The following is a 20,667-nucleotide window of genomic DNA, read 5'->3' on the forward strand; positions in this document are numbered from 1 at the left end:
TGATTTTACAGGCTCTTAGGCAGAAGGGACTTGCCTTGTCTCAGTTGAGACTTTGGACTGTGGACTTTTGGGTTAACGCTAAAATGAGTTAAGACTGTGGGCTGGGTGCAGTGGCTCACGCCTGTAATCCCAGCACTTTGGGAGGCCTAGGCGAGTGGATTTCCTGAGCTCAGGAGTTCAAGACCAGCCTGGGCAACAGGGTGAAACTCCATCTCTGCTAAAATACAAAAAAATAGCCAGGTATGGCAGCATGCTCCTGTAGTTCCAGTTTCTCGAGAGGCTGAGGCAGGAGAATTGCTTGAACACAGGAGGCAGAGTTGCAGTGAGCCAAGATCATGGCACTGCACTCCAGCATGGGCAACGGAGCAAGACTCTGTCTCCAAAAAAAGAAGAAGAAAAAAAAAAGACTTTGGGGGACTATTGGGAAGGCATGGTTGGTTTTGAAATGTGAGGACATGAGATTTGGAGGGTCCAGGGGTGGAGTGATATGGTTTGGCTGTCTCCACCAAATCTCAACTTGAATTGTATTTCCCAGAATTCCTACCTGTTGTCGGGGGACCCACGGGGAGGTAGTTGAATCATGGGGGCTGTTCTTTCCCGTGCTATTCCCACAATAGTAAATAAGTCTTACAGGATCTGATGGATTTATCAAGGGTTTCCACTTTGGCTTCTTCCTCATTTTCTCTTGCTGCTGACACATAAGATGTGCCTTTCGCCTCCCACCATGATTCTGAGGCCTCCCCAGCCATGTGGAACTGTAAGTCCAATTAAACCTCTTTTTCTTCCCAGTCTTGGGTATGTCTTTATCAGCAGCATGAAAATGTACTAATACAGGCTTATTTCAGACGCACTTTGTTTTTTCCAAGTTTTAAGTTCTCTGAAATCAGGATGCTCCTGGCATTGAAGTGAGTTACAGATATGAATAGAATCTACTATTCATTCTAGTAGAAGACAGAAAATTTTGTTCAATTTGTCTTGGTTTCATTTTTCTGTTGGCAATATATGTAAAATCTATCTTTCATTAGCCTATGTACAGAATTCTGGGTGCTGAAATGACCAATAATATATATTAATATAAACAAATTTCATCAATTATTTTAGGAACAAAACAGACTAATACTTTAGTAAATACGAATACTTACTTTTTATGAAACAATTAATATCTCATTTAAAGCTATTAATGTAAAGGTCTAAAAAACTTTTGCATTCTAAAAATTTTCTTTTTTTTAAAATTAGCACCTTAGAATTTATTTTAGATTGCCATTGATAGCTCATTAGTCTTTTTAAAGCATCATTTCTTCCTTGGTTCTGTCTTTTTTTAAGCTTTTATTTTAGGTTCAGGGGTGCATGTGCAGGTTTGTCATATAGGTAAATTGCATGTCATGGGGTTTTGCTGTACAGATTATTTTATCAACCAGGTAATAAGTATAATGCCCAATAGGTGGTTTTTCATTCCTCACCCTCTTCCCACCCTCCACCCTTAAGTAGGCCCCAGTGTTTGTTGTTCCCTTCTTTGTTCCATAAGTACTCAATGTTTAGATCCCACTTTTAAGTGAGAGCCTGCAGTATTCGTTTTTCTGTTCCTGCATTAGTTTGCTTAGGATAATGGCCTCCAGCTCCATCCATGTTGCTATAAAGGCAGCTAGAAAGAAGGGGCAGGTCACCTACACAGGGACTTTATACTAACAGCAGAACCTTCAGCAGAAACCCTACAAGCCAGAAGAGATTGGATGCCTAGTCAGCATTCTTAAAAAAAAGAAGTTCCAAGCAAGAATTTCACATCCAGACAAACTAAGCTTCTTAAGCAAAGGAGAAATAAGATCCTTTTCAGGCAAGCAAATGTTAAGAAAACTTGTTACTACCATATTTGCCTTACAAGAGGTCCTTAAAAATTGAAAAATAACTTTCTATATGCCTGCATAATTGTCTTGCAATAGACAGGAGTCTTATTTTCCTGTTTGACTTTTTATTTTTACAGAGCTCAAAACTTTCAGTAGGACAGCAGGGAGCAGTGGCTCACACCTGTAATCCCAGGTGGGTGGATCACGAGGTCAGGAGATCGAGACCATCCTGCTGACATGGTGAAACTCCGTCTCTACTAAAAATACAAAAAAGTAGCTTGGCGTGGTGGCGGGCACCTGTAGTCCCAGCTACTCGGGAGGCTGAGGCAGGAGAATGGCGTGAACCTGGGAGGCAGGGCTTGCAGTGAGCCAAGATCTTGCCACTGCACTCCAGCCTGGGTGATGGAGCGAGACTCTGTCTCAAACAAACAAACAAAACAAAACAAAACAAAACAAAACAAAAGTCAGTAGGACATAAAAGATTATGACTAGGGCAACCAATTACTGAGTTTTCATTAAACAAATCTTTTCATTAGTCTAGGGATAATGTCTAATTACAGTTGTTATATATCCAATAGTGGTCTCCCTAATAAAACCATGTTTTATAATTTTAATAATTTTATAATGTTTACATGCATAAACATTTTATGTTTTATAATTAAATAATTATATTTAATTGATTATTTTCAATGTCTTTAACGTTTTGCAGTGTAATCTACCATGTGATTTAATCTATAATAATATGTTGAAAATAACACTGCCACAGAGAAGGGGTAGACGCTGGAGATGAGAGGGTTGTAGTCTGTTTCTTCCCCCTGACAGTGATTCTGGCATATGCCATGAGATTCCTGTGCTGCTGAAACACTCCATGATTGAAAGGCTGTAGTTAGTCATAAGGAGGGGAGTGGGAAGTATTAGTTTGTCTCACATTTCTGAGATATGTGGGGCTGTGTCCCCATCCAAATCATATCTTGAATTATAGCTCTCATAATTCCCATATGTCATGGCAGGGACCCAGTGGGAGGTAACTGAATCATGGGGATGGTTCTTTCCTGTGTTGTTCTCATGACAGTGAATAAGTCTCACGATACCTGATGGTTTCATAAAGGGGAGTTCCCCTGCACAGGCTCTTTTTGCCTGCTGCCATGCAAGAGGTGACTTTGCTCCTCCTTTGCCTTCCACCATGATTGCGAGGTGTCCCTGGCCATGTGGAACTTTGAGCCATTTAAGCCTCTTTCCTTTATAAGTTACCCAGTCTCAGGTATGTTTTTCTTAGCAGTGTGAGAACACACTAATACACGTTCTCACAAATTATCTTAATTTTTGAAGCAACTTGAATCTCTTTCTTATAAGGGATATAATTTGTACCCAGATCGATCAAAGAAATCACTGTCTGTGGCAGCTATAGCTTTACAAAATGTATTTCTTAAATAATAAGACTTGAAAATTAAAATTACTCCTTGATCCATGGGTTGCAGGATTGATGTTGTGTTAGCAGGCATGAAAATAGTATTAATCTCCTTGTACAACTACATTACAGCTCTTGGGTGACCAGTTGCATTGTCAATGACCAGTAACATTTTGAAAGCAATATTATTTTGTCAGCATTTAATCTCAACAGAGGGCATAAAATATTCAGAAAAACATGCTGTAAAAAAATGTTCCGGGCTGGGTGCGATGGTTCATGCCTGTAATCTCAGCACTTTGGGAGGCCAAGGCAGGTGAATCATGAGGTCAGGAGTTCCAGACCAGCCTGGCCAACATGGTGAAATGCTGTCTCTACTAAAAACATAAAAACTAGACAGGCATGGTGACGTGTGCCTGTAATCCCAGCTACTCAGAAGGCTGAGGCAGGAGAATCGTTGGAACCCAGGAGGTGGAAGTTGCAGTGAGCTGAGATCATACCACTGCACTCCAGCCTGGGCGACAGAGCAAGACTGTGTCTCAAAAAAAAAATGTTCGGGAAGATGGCTGATTAGAAGCAGCTGTGGTCTGCAGCTCTCATGGAGAAGAATGAAAATGGCGAGTGAATTCTATACCTTCAACTGAGGTAACCAGGTTAACCAGGTTCTCACTTTGGGACTGACTAGGTGGTCAGCATGACCCACAGAGAGTGAGGAAAGGCAGGTGGGGTGATGGCCCACCCAGGAGTGTCGTGGAATCAGGGGAACCCCTACCCCCAGCTAAGGGAGGCGGTGAGTGATTGTGTGACCTGGGCCAGGAAACCACATGTTTCTCATGGATCTTGCAGCCTGCAGATGAAGAGATCCCCTTGTGAGCCAATACCACCAGGGCATTAGGTTCAAAGCACAGAGCTGTGCAGACTCCTGGAGGTCACTCAGGCACACACAGAGACCCAGGAATTTTTGCATACTGGGGCCCTGGGAATTCTGGTGAGGCAGATCTGTCCATTCTCCTAGGAAAGGGGCTGAAGTCTAGGAGCCAAGTGGCATTGTTCAGCAGGCCTTGCTCCCAAGTTAAGACCCACTGGCTTGGAATTCCAGCTGGCCAGAAGCAGCAGGCTGGATACTCTATGAGATGTTCGAGTTCCCTGGAGGAGGGTCGGCTGCTATCTCTGCAACCTGAGTTTGCTGTTTTGGTCTGCCGGCTCCAGGGAGTTCGGGTGGTCCAGACCAGGAGCAATTCCCCAGAGCAGAGGACAGCTGCTGTGGCAGATCATGGCCAGACTGCTTTTTTTTTTTTTTTTTTTTTTTTTAATGGAGTCTCACTCTGTTGCCCAGGCTGGAGTGCAGTGGCAGTATCTTGGCTAACTGCAACTTCTGCCTCCCGAGTTCAAGTGATTCTTCTGCTTCAGCCTCCTGAGTAGCTGGGACTAAAGGTGTCCTCCACCACACCCAGCTAATTTTTGTATTTTTAATAGAGATGGGGTTTCACCATATTGGCCAGGCTGGTCTTGAACTCCTGACCTCGTGATCCGCCCACCTCGGGCTCCCAAAGCGCTGGGATTACAGGTGTGAGCCACAGTGCCTGGCCCAGACTGCTTCTTTAAGTGAGACCCCAGTCTATCCCTCCTCAATGCGCAGGGCCTCCCTTCAAGAATTTTAGTGACTCTCGCCAAGGTTTCATGGACAGAACTCTGGTCTTTCTGGGTGGAGTCCCTCAAGGGAGGGGTGGCCATCATCTTTGCAGTTCAGTGACTTACGCTTTCCTGCCTGCTGGATCTGGAGAGTTCAGGTGGTCTGGAGGAGAGGGCTTTCCCCTCAGTGCAGCATACCTACTCCACCAACGGGCAGCCAGACTGCTTCTTTAAGCGGGTCCCTGATCCCATTCCTCCTGACTGAGTGAGACCTCCCAATAGGGATCTCCAGGCACTTGCTGTAATAGCATTTGGGGGTGGCATCAGGTCGGTGCCCTTCTGAGATGGAGCTCTAAGAGGAAGGAGTAGGCTGCCATCTCTACTGCTTTGCAGCTTCACTGGTAATACCTCCAAGTGCAGGGGGTACCCAGGTGATTAAAGTCTGGAGCGGACCCCCAGCCAACCACAGCAGCCCTACAGAAGAGGGGTCTGACTGTTGAAAGAAAAACAAACAAATAGAAATCAACAACAATAGCAGCATCAACAAAAAAGATCCCACACAAACACCATTCAAAGGTCAGCAACCTTAAAGATCAAAGACAGATAAGACCACAAAGATGAGAAAGAATCAATATAAAAATGTTGAAAATTGAAAAAGCCAGAGCCCCTCTTCTCCTCCAAATGATCACACCACCTCTTTATCATGGGCACAAAATTAGGCTGAGACTGAGATGGCTGAATTGACAGGAGTAGGCTTCAGAAGGTGGGTAGTAATGAACTTCACTGAGCTAAAGGAGCATGTCCTAACCCAATGGAAAGAAGCTAATAATCATGATAAAACATTACAGGAGATGATAACCAAAATAACCAGTTTAGAGAGGAATATAAATGACCTGATGGAGCTGAAAAACACAAGAAAACTTCACAGTGCAATCACAAGTATCAACAGCCAAATAGGCCAGGCGGAGGAAAGAATCTCAGAGCTTGAAAACTATCTTTCTGAAATAAGACAAGCAGAAAAGAATAGAGAAAAAAGAATGAAAAGACATGAACAAAACCTCTGAGAAATATGCGATTATGTGAAAAACAAATGAACAAACAAACAAACAAACCTATGACTGACTGGGGTAACTGAAAGAGACAGGAGAGCAGAACCAAGTTGGAAAACATACTTCAGGATGTCATCCGGGAGGACTTCAACCTAGCATGACAGGCTAACATTCAAATTCAGGAAATCCAGAGAAGTCCATTAAGATACTCCACGAGATCAACCCCAAGACATCTAATTCTCGGATTCTCCAAGGTTGAAATGAAAGAAAAAATGTTAAGGCCGACAAAGAGAAAGGCTAGGTCACCTACAAATGGAAACCCATCAGACTCACAGCGGACCTCTCAGCAGAAACTCTGTAAGCCAGAAGAGATTCAACATTCTTAAATAAAAGAATGTCCAACCCGGAATTTCGTATCTGGCCAAACCAAGCTTCATAGGTGAAGGAGAAATAAGATCGTCTTCAGACAAGCAAATGCTGAGGAAATTCATCACCACCAGGCCTGCCTTTTAAGAGCTCCTGAAGGAAGCACTAAATATGGAAAGGAAAAACTGTTACCATCCACCACAAAAACACACTGAAGTACAAGCAGTTCTCGGTTCTCAGCCTCCCAAGAAGCTGAGATTACAAGAGTGTACCACCATACCTGGATAATTTTTGTATTTTCAATAGAAATGGGGTTTCACCATGGTGTCCAGGCTGGTCTTGAACTCCTTGCCTCAAGCAATCTGCCCACTCCAGCCTCCAAAAGTACTGGGATTATAGGTGTGAGCCACCACGGCCTGCCAGCATTAATTATCTTAGTTAGATCTGGATAACTTGCTGTAGCTTCTCCATCAACATTTGCTCTTTCACTTCGTACTTTTGCTTTACGAAGATGGCTTCTTTCCTTAAACCTCCTGTAGCAACTTCTGCTAGCTTCAAACTTTTCTTCTGCAACTTCCTCCCCTCTCTCAGTCTTCATAAAATCGAAGAGGGTTAGGGCCTTGCTCTGTATTAGGCTTTGCTTAAGGAAATGTGGCTGGTTTGATCTGTCCAGACTACTAAAACTTTTTCCATATCAGCTATAAGGCTGTTTTGCTTTTATATTATTCGTGTGCTCATTAGAGTAGCACTTTTAATTTCCTTCAATAACTTTTATTTGCGTTCACAACTTGCTAACCGGCACAAGAGGTTTAACTTTTGACCTGTCTCAGCTGTCAACCTGCCTTCCTCGCTAAGCTTACTCAGTTTAGCCTTTTGATATAAAGTGAGAGACTTGCAACTCTTCCTTGCATTTGAATACTTAGAGAACATTGGAGGGTTATGACTTGGCCTAATTTTAATATTGTTCTGTGGAAATAGGGGGGTCCAAGGAGAGGACAACATATAGCAACTGCCTATTGTTGAAGCAGTCAGAACACACACAATATATATTAATTAAATTTACCATCTTATATGGGTGTGGTCCATGGCACCCCAAAACTATTACAATAGTGACATCAGGGATCACTGGTCACTGTAGCAAGTATAATAATAATGAAAAAGTTGGAAATATTTTGAGAATTACAGTATTGTGAGAATGTGGCACAGAGATGTGAAGGGAGCACATACCATTGGGAAATGGTCCTTAGAGACTTATTTGATGCGGAGCTGCCAAAATCTTTAATTTGTAAAAAAAAAAAAAAAAAAAAAAAAATGCAGTATCTGTACAACACAATAAAGTGAAGTGCAGTAAAACAAGGTATGCTTGTATTTGTACACTTATGCTCATAGCAGCATAATTTGCAATAGCCAAACGTGAAAACAACCCAAATGTTCATTGACAGCCGAATGTATAAACCAAACGTGCTATATACACACAGTGGAATATCATTCATCCTTCAAAATAAAAGACGTTCCAACACATTACAACATGGATGAACACGGATTGAAGATATTATGTTGAGGGAAATAAGCCCGTTACAAAAGGACAAACACTATATGAGTACACTTATATGAGGTACCTAGAGTATCAAATTGATAGAAACAAAAAGCGAAATGTGGTCTCCAGGAGCTGAGGAAAGGGAAAATGAGCAGTTATTGTTTAATTTGCACATTTTCAGTTGACAAAGATGAAAAAGCTCTGTAGACAGTGAGATGGTTGCAAAATAATATCAATGTACTTTATGTTCCTGATCACTAATGCTACATAATTTAAAAATGATAAATGGTAAATTTTACAGGAATTCCACTATTGGAAAAGAGGCAGAAGCTGTTGTTTTTATTATTTACATACATTACAAATGTAACTTAAAAATGAGATTGATTTTGTGGCTTCTTGAGAAACCAAATGAAGGAAAATGGAACTAAGGGATGTCAATGAGAAACACAGCCAAACATTAGTTAAATTGTTGAGAAAATACTTGAGTCGGTAATGACTATTGCAGTACGGAAAAGAATCCAGTGTGAACTCAAGTCAACTTAGATTCATACAGAGTGACTGGCATTATAAAGGGAGGGTGAGGAAATAGGGAGCGGGTGAGTGGAAGCTCAATAGTGCCAGAGAAATGAGAAAGAAAACAAATTTAAAAGTGGGGAGTTTGTCCATGGAAAACACACCTGGGTTTGCTAACTGGCACTAACTGGCACTTGTGGGAATTAGGCTACACTTTTCCCACAGACACTGTGACACAGGGACCCTAATCTTCAGGTGTTGGCTGAAACAAACTTTTGATGATCTTGAGTTTTTTCAGGAATGCACTTTAAGAAAGGCTAATATCATCCTACGGATGCAGCCTTAAACTGTTTGAAATGATCGAAGTGTGTTTTCAAGTCTTTATAGGCCAAAATTGGCAGGTATATTCAAGAAATAGGCTCCTTTGAGCCAGGCTAGAGTTTGGTAAAAGAGAATCTTTTTTAGAGGTTAAGCATCTTCTATAAGTCACATATTAAGGGAATTACACTTCAGTGGGATCTGAATTATAAGAGGAACTCAGTAGGTCAAGTGTAAGTTTGTAATAAGCCAGTCACTTAAAAATACATGTATTTGCTAACACACAGGCTTAGCTTTTTATAAAGGTTACCTGCTATATCTTTATGTCCATTCCTCACGCTGAAAATTTTTAGACTCATTGTACCAACCTTCAAATACATTTGATCATGAGACAGGATAAGATGACAATTGTATATTTCCTCGACAGACGTTTACTCTCTGAAAAAGGGAAACAGGGCTGGGCCACACTCTACAAGAATATTTTCTCATTTTATTTTACAAATGCTTCTCTGATCATCTAAGCAACATCTAGAGAGGGTAAACTCTGTTATATCCCTGTTGGCAATCTTCTTTCTTTCTCATTGATAAATGAGTATGTGGTGCTCAGGTTCAGTGATAAGTTGATAGCAGGAGATGATAAGCAAGCTTTGAAATCAGAACAACTAACCTTTCAGTCTCTGCCTCTTTCAAGCTAATGGACATAAGTGAAACCAAATCAGAGAAGCTTAAGAATTGTAACAGGGTCCCTGGCTACTCTGAAGCCATTGTATTCATTATGTAAGGACCATGAGATAAGCATCTGTTCTGTTTAACCATCCACCACCTGTGGTGTGAGCTTTTCATCCAGCATGGTATTCAGGAATGATCCTCCTTTCTCTGGGCCAGGGAAGATTCAAATTGTCAACTTATTGAACCCAGTCCCACACTGTTTCCCAGGGCCACAGTTTTTCAGTCCAATACTCACCCACCACTCCACCTCCTCCCACATCTCAAGTACTTTTTGGTACAGTGGCCATGTCTTCCAGTTCAGAGTGTCCCAAGGTATGTGAAAACTAAATCCAGGAAGTCTACCTAATGATGGACTTGCCTTTCTCTACACAGTATTTGAGTTTCTTCTCTGAAAAACACCCTGCTACCTACACCAAGGAAATCAATGCGGCTAAGGAAAACACATGACGGTGTATTCATCTCCTGTCTTTACAACCACCACCAACAGTAGCCAACTCAGCTTACAGTGTTGCTTCTCTGTGATAGGCAATGTAAGTCTTCAAAAGGCCATTCAGATTTCTGTCCCATTTTAGGAGAATATGAATTTAAGTAATTCAAAAGCCTAACATTCTATCACAAGGGATTGTGAAGAGAAGACAAGGAAGAGAAAGAAAGTTAAAAAAAAAGAACTTTAATTTCCTGCCCTACCTGTTCATCCTCTATCTCTGGTAGTTCCCATCCTCAATGGGGTAGTGAGCTTTAGAAATATTTACATAGGTATGGGAGCAGCTAGAAAATTGGGAGTACTTGTATACTTTCCTCAGAGAATAAGGAGTAAGCAAACTTTGAGGGAAGACTTGAGTTAATGGTTTTACAATGTGTCGTTGGTAAATAAATCAAACTGCTAGAGCCCATGTCCTTTAATATGGCTTGGGTTAATAACTTTTCAGTTACCATAGAAACGGCACACAAAATTGCTAAGGGTGCTCAAGAGTTAACAAGAGGTAGAGAAAATCCAAGAGAACAGTATTTTACTTTAATTTGCAAAGACAAATTTTAAAAAGTATTGTACTGCATTAGACCAAATTTGCTACACTGAATTCAAATTTATTTTTTTTTTCAAAATGTTTTTTCTTCACTATTTAGCAATAAGACTAGTGAGGAAAGTTAGCTCAATTCACAGAAAATAAACAAATCAATATTTTCCCTACACTTTTCAGTGTAATGGTAGCCATTTGGTGATCTGCAGAGTCAGGTTGGTAGGGCTGTGTTGAGCTGTGTCCACAGTGGAAAGCCACCACCACCTATTACTGATGAAAAATACCAGCCAGTCCTCTTAGTTCCTGCACCCAATGTTGCTTTCTAAAGTCCTTTAAGAGCTACTTTTACTTGCTGTGTATTTTTAAGGTGGATGTGTGATGAAATAAGGTCATATATTTGTCTATATACAAGTAGTACACTTGAAAAATAAAAAAAATATTGATGAGTTACAAATGCTAAAGCATACAGTATGGTGAAATCGTTTTGTCATATGAGTTTTGGAGAACAGCTAAAAGAGCTTAGTTTTATTCAGTTATGCTACTGAAAATTAATTTGTCAATGATATTGCTCAAAAATTACCAATAATCTGTAGATATAGTTCCATTAGTACTTATTATTATTTTATAATGAAATATTCTTGTAGATACTTTTAATATCTAATAATAAAGTACTAATGGCTTTTCTGAAAACTAGCAGTGAACCTAATTTACATGGTTGTCATGTTGCCATGAGATGGGCTCACCTTTGAGCCCTTAAAAATGTTCTTATGGGTAGATCAGAAGAATTGCATATGGACAATTCCTAAAGCTAAAGAAATCCTAGTGGTAATACACTGTGGGTAGCTGAGATAACTGCATTGAGTGGAAACCATCTAAGCATCTAGCTACCTGTCCAGTCATTATTGCATTGCTCAAATATTCTATAATTTTTAGAGCTTTGATTCCCTTATCCTTGGTGACCTGAATTTGGAACCTATAAATGTGAATATTCAAATTAAATAATAATGATAATTTTAAAAACCTTGTGTATTAGGCCACATTTCACTGTCAAGTATGGGTACAAATGCAAATACAGACTGCATGATGTTACTTACTCTTGCTGGGAAATTAACAACCCCTGGAGAGTTTTGAGCCCAAAGATGGGCCATATATGAACCCACTGCATATCCCTACTTGCAATTTTCCACTCCTGTTTTTTGATCTGTATTAGTTTACACTACTTTGACATCATTCTGGCCTTTGTGCAGCATCTTTACTCCAGTTCTATAGAGGAAGAGTAAATATCAAACACATGATCCTATTAAAATTTCCATGATGAGTCTAGATTATTTTTTACAATCACATCTAGCAATATCCTCAACTTATAAACTAAAAATTTAAATAATGAAATTACTCTTAAATATTACGGCAGAAGAAATAAAACCTAGTTCCTTAAATTCACAAATTCAAAAGTTGATAACATTCAGATTAGCCTCTCTTTCTGATGTAGTAAAGACTTAAGGAAATGTTTTCAGTAGATCTACCAAGATAGAAATCCATCACATCATTTATTTGTAGTTTTACCTCTGATATGTTATTTTATCTCTTGATATCTCAGTTTTTGACTCATAATTCATATTTAAACATTCGTTCAAAAGGTTTAATGTGATAATCAATGCCATAAAATTATTATAAGACAAATCCTGTACTATGTGCTGAATTAATAAATGGTAACTATAATTGGAAAGAAGTATAGTATTGGGTATCTATATTTAAAATTGTGAATAATAAAAATTGATAAGTAACACAACACACTAGAATCTGTTTCTAATTCTGCAAATATTTTTTCTTACTTTTTCCTCAGAGCAACTCCAAAATGGAGGTACTATTGTTATCTCCACTTACAAATTAGGAAACTGAGGTACAGATATGCTCTCAGGTACTTGTCAGCAGTAGTTGTTCTATAAGTAAGGTGAAAAGTAGAACCTCTTTATCATTAGATATTGGATAATTAATCTCCCTAAGACTGTTTCATCCTCTCATTCTCTACATCAATTTAAAGGACTGCCACTATATTCACATGCAAAACATTACCAAAAAAAAGTGTGAACATTGTTTTTTCAATAGGATTTTATGTAAGTTATTTAGCTACACATTAGAATAATTTTAGAATGACAACCTAACTTAGAATTTCAGTATTTTCTCTTTTAGTGGAAGAAGTCTTCACTATATGTGTGTGCTGCCATCTGATGATAACTTTCTAGGACTACATTTCATGTTAATGAATTTACTAAACTACAAGATGAGTGAAATAATTCATTAGCCTAACACTGTGTAAAAACATGGTTGTCAGCTTTTATTTTTTTCATGCAAGAAAAGACACACTTGTTACAGCCTGTGTCTAAGGAACACAGATACAACATCACATTCAGTTCTCCCAGCAGAGGGAATATTATCACACTTGCTAATAAACATAACTTGCCTATTATTGAATACATATACTTAGAACAGGAACTTACCTAGTTAAATCCCAACTGACTGCTTGTTGTGGATGCTGTGCATTATCATTCTGAAGGGCATATTCGCCCAGCAGCTGGGAGTCCTGCCCCGAAGCAGCTCTACTGTCTGCCCTTTCTGAAAATTGCCATAATCCCTTTGCTGGGCAAGCCCACTTCGAGAGCTGGTAGACATACATTTCAGGCTACCTTTCTCCAGTTCAGGACAACTCAGAAGAGCTTTCCTAGTTTTATAGCTTCCCATGGGATTAGCTAAGGCTTGTGTTGTGACTGTATCACAGACCAGTTTCTTCTTGTGCTTAACCTTGCTCCTTGACAGGTACATTGTAAAAATAAATCTGTAGATTGCCCCCTAATAAACATTCTGCATGCTAATCTCCATCTCAGAGTATGCTGATTACATCCAGGGTAACCTCCCTGTAACACGAATTGTATCCAGTTTGTACTTCAGACCACTTTGAGAAAACTATCTAGGATATTACCTCTGATTACTGTTGGTAAAATACTTCTGTTTTATGATACATCCAGGAATAAAGTCACAAATGGGTACTCATGGTTGCTGCACCAAAGCTATGAATTCCAGCTTTAACAAGTGATTTTATTTGATCAGGTTATCACTTTAGGTGATGACTTCTTTTTCTGTTTTCGAAAATCTCTGCAAGCAGTTATGTCTGGCCCTTCACTCTAACTGTAATTCTTTCAGGTTCACCCCACACATCCCATGCATTGCTTATAAAACAGCTTATTCTATATTCTCTTATTTTCTTTGAAATGTCACTCAGTTTTAGTGATAAACTTAATTTATAATCTTGTTACTATTTCATAATTTTGTACCTTGGTACTTGAATACATGCATTCTTATAATATTTTCTAATGTCTCCTTTGTACTCATCTTAACTCCCCAGTAATAAGGTTTCTAAAATCTTATTATTATCATTATTTTTTGAGATGGAGTCTTGCTCTGTTGCCCAGGCTGGGGTGCAGTGGCCGGATCTCAGCTCACTGCAAGCTCCACCTCCCAGGCTTACGCCATTCTCCTGCCTCAGCCTCCCCAGTAGCTGGGACTACAGGCGCCCGCCAACTCTCCCGGCTAGTTTTTTGTATTTTTTAGTAGAGATGGGGTTTCACTGTGTTAGCCAGGATGGTCTCGATCTCCTGACCTCGTGATCCGCCCATCTCGGCCTCCCAAAGTGCTGGGATTACAGGCTTGAGCCACCGCGCCCGGCCTAAAATCTTATTTTTAAACAAAAAAGAGAAACCTTACTTTTAAATGAGCTCATGTAAGGTTACGTTTTTTTTTTATTCTTCAATCATTTTAATACTAACCAGGAACATTCATTTGCTCTTCTGGCAACCAAGGAGTTTGGACCCTTTTTGTCCTAAGGAAGAAAAGTGGCTAAGAGCAGAATACCTGGAGCTGGCCCACTTCCACTGGAATATGGACTTCAGTGCTTATAACTTTGGATAAGGTGCTTGATTTTTCTGAATGTCAGTGTCATTATCTGTAAAATGGAGATGGTGGTATTATCTACCTCACAGGATTATTGGAAGAATTGAATGAGTCAATGTAAGAAGGTACTAGAAAATCGTCTGTCAACAAGCACCATATGCATGTTAGCTAAAATCCTTCCAACAGGAGAATGCTTATGATAGCTATTGATTTAAATTGTTTTGTTCAAATGACTTTTTGAATTCTAAGATGACCAAGATTAAAATTTTGTCTTTATGTAATTTGCATGAAGAAGTTGTTCATGAGAATCACCCTGCAGGACCTGCACTATTTTCTAACCCTTGTTGCTCTAGGCCAGACCGGGGTTCAAGAAGCAGGTTGAGGGTGCTCATAAACCTGAGTGATGCTGCTGCTGGCCAATGAATGTGAGACTAATTACCTCATGTGCCTGACTTTCCTAAATTGGTCTTGTGGAAGAACGTAGGTTTAGAGGGGAAAGACAGTTTCTCTCAGCTTTTATGGAATGCAATGAAACTAGAGAGTAAATTTACCAACATTTATTTATCTGACAACATCAACAGGCGAAATATCTGGATATCTTAAATCTCAGATGAGTGTCTTAGCCTCTGGATTACTGCCCAATGAGGAAAGCTATGAAATGCATGGATAACTTGTTAATCAATATTTGCCACATGTGCTGGCAGCATCAGTATCAGTTGGGAGCTTACGGTGACCTCTATGTCAGACCTCCTGAATCAGAATATCGGAGAAGGGGGCCCAGGCAAGTGTGCTTTACTAAGTTCTTCAGAAGATTCTTGAAGACACTGAAGTTTGAGAAGCACTGTCTTAGGGTACATAAGCATGAAGCTAGACTGGCAGAAACTCTGTCATTGACTAACTGTGTGATGGTGAGAAAGTTGCTTACCTCTTCTGAGCTTCTATTTCTTCTTCTGTATCGTGTTTGTTGTGAAGATCAAACATTTAGTACATTGCAAGTGCATGGAACTTAACAAAAACTCAATAGACATTATTATTATTATTGCCAATATTGATTTTGCTGATTTTTAGGTCTTACCATCTACAGCATGTTGCTGGCTGGTGAAATGACTCCTCTCCTGAGGGTGTAATATGCATTAACAATTTCTTCTTGTACATTTGGTGATTCAATGTTTGTTATTTAAGTGGTAAAATTGTTCACTACATTTATTAAATATTTAAATGGTAAATAATATAACTGCAGAGAAACAATGGATAAAAACTAAAAATACTACATATCAAGGCACCAGTTGAGATTGCTTTTAACAATTTTAGAATCCATGGTAGTAAATATATTGTAAATATATGTGCAGGTATATAGTTTTCCATAGCTGCACCTTATCTAAGTTATAAACATATACATTTTGCATAAATTCCTTATGTATGGTTTTTAAAAGCAAATTAATGAGAGGGCAGAGAGTTGGTGCTCATTACGTCTAACCTCAGAAGCAGGAGACAAATTAATTTACTTAGTCTGTTCCATTTTTAGAAGCAATGAATTTTTTTGAAAAAGTTTAAATAATCAAACTTCAGATAAATTTTTAGAGTCATCCAGATAAAGGGAGACAAAGGAGGATGAAGACTCATGCAATCAGCTGACATTTCTCTTAGGCTAATTTATTTAAATGTAGTTCACCTCTACAGTATTCTATTTCTTTCAAGTTGATTTACAGAATAATTGTGTGTTTTAAAATTAATGGCATCTTCTATTAGATGAAATACTTTAATATATTGATATTCATTCCTAGGTTACCATGCTTCATCTGCCAATGCATTGAAAACTTTGAATATAAATTAATTCAACCATTGTAGAAGATGGTGTGGTGATTCCTCAAATACCTAGAGGTAGAAATACCATTTGATCCAGCAATCCCATTACTGTGTATACACCCAAAGAAATATAAGCCATTCTATTACAAAGATACTTGTGTGCATGTGTTCATTGCAGCACTATTCACAATAGCAAAGACATGGAGTCAACCCAAATGCCTATCAATGATAAAGAGTATGTGGTACATATATACCACGGAATACCACACACCCATAAAAAGGAACAAGACCATGTTTTTTTGCAGGGACATGGATGGAGCTGGAAGGCATTATCCTAAGCAAAATAACAAAGGAATGGAAAACCAAACACCCCATGTCCTCACTTCTAAGTGGGAGCTAGACAATGAGAACACATGGACACAGGGAGAGGAACAACACACACTGGGGCCTGTTGGGGGGTAGAGGGAGAGAGAGCATTAGGAAAATGCTAATGCATGCTGGGCTTAAAGCATAGGTGATGGGTTGATCAGTGCAGCAAACCACCATGGCACATGTTTACCTATGTAACAAACCTGCACATCTTGCACATGTACCCCAGAACTTAAAATAAAAATGAAAATGTAAAAAACCTCAAGAAAAAAAGAAAATGTGATTTCTCACTGTAATATTGGAAATATAAGTTAATAGATGGTAAATTACAGGATGTTTACATCATTAGAAGCAAGTTTTATGACTGATAGATGTTTGTATGGGACAAAATTCTAGCCAGTCTATGGAGGTTGAGGAGACTTCCCTGCTACTTTCACCAATTTTACCCAGCTTGGCTTTCACAGGTATGAATCTTGATGACATCATATGACCCCACATCTAGGTCAGCCTAAAATGTGTGTTTTATTGAAGCAAATTTTTGCCTATGTTTACTGTAGAGATAATTTTATAGCCTCCTATATCCTGCTGTTGCTCTTGGGCAGGTTTCCCAGGTTTTGCTGGTGAACATGTCCTCTGATTGATTCTCTAGCAATCCTTTGATGGCTGCTAGCTTAGGCCAATTTTCCTAGCGTGATGATTAAACTACAGGTAAAAAGATATCAGTACAGACTGTTAAATTCAGGAGAGTGCAGTTTGAAATCAACTTTGAAATATGACACAAGCAATAATCTATTATTTATTCTATTAATAAAATGTTGAGAATTTAATGAAATTCAATTCACCTTTCTCTTGACAATATATGTAAAATATACATTTTATTAGGCTTGTGCAAAGACAAGATGCAAAGATATGCAATCATTTATATTTCTCTAAGCAAATTTAATCACCTGTTTCACGAACAAAATTATGAATTATTCACTCATTTGATATTAATACATACATTTTATGAAGCAATGGTCTTCATTTTGAAACTACCCATGAACTACCAAGTTTGTATTGTAAAAAATTTTTGTGAACTTTTGGATTGTTCTTAAAGGTTAAAAAGTGTCAGTGCAATTCTATTTACTTAAGAGATTCTTATTCTACCACATTGTGGAAAGATAAGTAATGCATACATTTTAACATACCTTCTTTATCTATTATTCTATTGGTTTCTATATCTATTTAGCTACTGTTTAACATATTACTATTACATAAATATTAAGATAATTTCATTTTGTTTAATTCTCATTTCTCCGATATGGACATTTGTTGTTTCCTAACTGAATGCAAAGTGCATTAGATAATCATGGGGACAAAGTAAAATGGCTAAATCACTCAAATCACAAGGACTTACTTTCTGTAGGTACTATGCATACGGAATACCTCCTCATCTCTGTTATTAGTTATTATTTCAGGTAATCACAGAATAGGAAAAAACCATAATGTGAGGTCCTACATGGAAATTTTAATTTTATTAAATTGAAGTAAATAAGAATCGTTACAAAGTAAACAAGGCAAATCATCTTTATCTCAAACTAATCCTAGAAGAGGACTGATATGTTGCTGAGATTCAATTGTGTTTCATATTTGCTTAGAATCCAAATTGTAGCTGCAATCACCTTGTGTAACAAAAAATGATGTTCTAGGATTTTTTATTTTCATAAATCTTCAAATGATTTAAAATGATTTTAAATGAATTTTCGAAATGATCAATTTTGAAAATGGTATTCAAAATGATCCTTTAATAGAATTTTAAAACAGCAATTAGGAGATAGAGATTTCAAATCCACGATAACAAAGTTAATTTTCTAATGATACTTCATTACTAAGATTTTCTTAATTTTAGTCTTAGGGAGTTTTTTTTTAAATCATTAAATTAAGTAATGAATTTGTTAATAAAAACTGGAATACAACTTCTACATGCCTGCATAATTATCTTCTCATACACACATGCAGCAGTCTCATTTTCCTTTATGAATTTTGATCACTGCAGAGTTTATACTTTCCAAAAGGAAATAGAAGAATGTGACTAAAACAGATGGAGTTTTCATAAAACACACCTTTCTTTATTAATGACAGTTGTGCTATATCCTCTGCAGGTCTGTATAATGTAAAATAGATTTTCTCATTAAATAATCGCACATGATTGAACGATTTTTAATGTCTTTAAAATGTATGCTCTGTAATACATCATGTGATATCTTCCACTGCCATACAGGATACAGGCAGCGGAGGAGAGACTCGTAGTCTGTATAGGGTCTAGCTCCAGCAAAGAAAAGGAAATATAATGTGTGTTTTTAGTTCCAGCATTAAGTAGGGAAACTGAGGAGAGTTAGTTAGAACTAAGGAATATAGAACTGATGAGAATTAGATAGAGATTAGATGAACTATGTAAGCTGACACAGATCATTGATTCTCATAACCTTAATAGAAATATCCCTTAAGAATATACACATTCCAGAAAATGGCCAGACATCACTAATTTCCTTATAAGGTGGAACTTTAAGTAAGACATATTAATTTTCTGAACTTCCTCTACTCCTAGAGACGACAGAAATTAGACCTGAATTTTAATACAGCCTTTTTTTCAATTATAAAAATTGATGTACCCAAGGATGGTTAATTCTTTTGTTTTCTTGAGGGGCACAAAGAAATAGCCTCATTAGGAGATGTCCAAAGTTCATGGGGAAAAGACAGGTTACTGTACAGGATTTTTGTTGAACTATGTATCTTGCCCTCATCCCTGTTGAGATCAAGCCAGTGATTGAGATTAGGATGGATGTAACTGGGGTAGCAGTGGGGAGGGGAATGAACTTTGATGAAAGAAGTGCTGGCCACGTCTGGAATTTGGGTCTAAGAAGTTCAAAAAATACAATGTCAAACAAAAGGAAACATCAAAAAAATGAAAGGAAGCAAAAGAAACTTGTATCTTGATCATGAGACAGGTGTCGTGGAAATAGATTTACAGCATCTGCTGCTCTTACTTTGGCCATTGTAATTTTAGAACACTGCTGGAGGCAGGCTGAAATGGGAAGCCAAAAACCTACAACGACAAATACATTTCAGTCTGGCAGCCTCTATCTCTTGACGATTAGAACAGATGTAGCAGAGAAGGAAGAAATTATGAGTACAGCAGCAGAGAGGTTACCCTGTGAGAAGGAACTGTCCATTTGTGGGAAAAGAGGATAGGGAGGAAGAGACCATTAACTGCAACACAAAGCATCTCACGTCTTGTGACTTTCTTCAACTCAACCTAACATGGAAAAAATAAATAAATAAAGTGAGAAGTCTTTTCTGATGTCTTCAGATATACCAACAAAAGCCAACAAATATATTGATTCAAAAAATTTAATCTTACGAGAGGAAGATAACAGTGGAACATCATATACTAAAAGAAACTGAACTATTTTAAAAAAATCAATACAAATTGTAAAAAAAGCACGAAAGTTGCAAAGAAATAAACATAATGGAAATCTAAATGGTGATCAAGCTATTATAAAATATAACCGCTTAGAGATATTGGAAATGAAATAAAAAATAGCTAAAATAAAAACTCAAAAGGATAGGTTGCATAGTTCATCAGTTATATAAATAGGTAAAGAAAGAATGAGTGAGCTGAAGCAGCGGGGTGCAGTGCTTTCAGAATGTATTGAAAAGGGTCAAAGAGAATGATAATAAAGTCAAGATATGTAAAAACTTAAAGAAATTATCAAGATCCACCAGCGATAGCCATAAAAGGAGAGAAAGTATAAATAAACGTGACAAAATATTTGAGAAAATGATTATGTATCATGAAAAATAACATAAGATCTCAAATAAAAAGAGAATTATGCCAAGAATGGTGGCGCACTCCTGTAGTCCCAGCTACTCAGGAGGCTGAGGCAGGAGAAATACTGGAGCCCAGGAGTTCAAGGCTCTAGTGCGCTATGATTGTGTCTGTAAGTAGTCACTGCACTCTGGCTTGGGTAACATAGCAAGACCCTCACCTCTGAAAAATAGAGAGGGGGAGAGAGAGAGGATCATGTGTTATGCAAAACAGTTAAGATTTAAGACACGTACCTAGAAATAACACAATGAATTTAAACAACACAGCAAG

The 20,667-nt window shown here is 38.2% G+C and overlaps 1 long non-coding RNA gene across 1 annotated transcript; it reads left to right on the top strand.

Annotated features, from left to right (window-relative positions):
• The first annotated feature begins 1,982 nt into the window (after positions 1-1,982).
• On the top strand, positions 1,983-12,329 carry LOC108535213 (uncharacterized). The gene is made up of 3 exons (XR_001887163.1): positions 1,983-2,034; positions 9,763-9,920; positions 12,253-12,329. It is a non-coding gene; the product is annotated as an uncharacterized LOC108535213 (long non-coding RNA).
• The last annotated feature ends 8,338 nt before the right edge of the window (positions 12,330-20,667 follow it).

Source organism: Rhinopithecus bieti, unplaced genomic scaffold, assembly GCF_001698545.2.
Source record: "Rhinopithecus bieti isolate Rb0 unplaced genomic scaffold, ASM169854v2 scaffold_12605, whole genome shotgun sequence".
Classification (NCBI taxonomy): domain Eukaryota; kingdom Metazoa; phylum Chordata; class Mammalia; order Primates; family Cercopithecidae; genus Rhinopithecus; species Rhinopithecus bieti.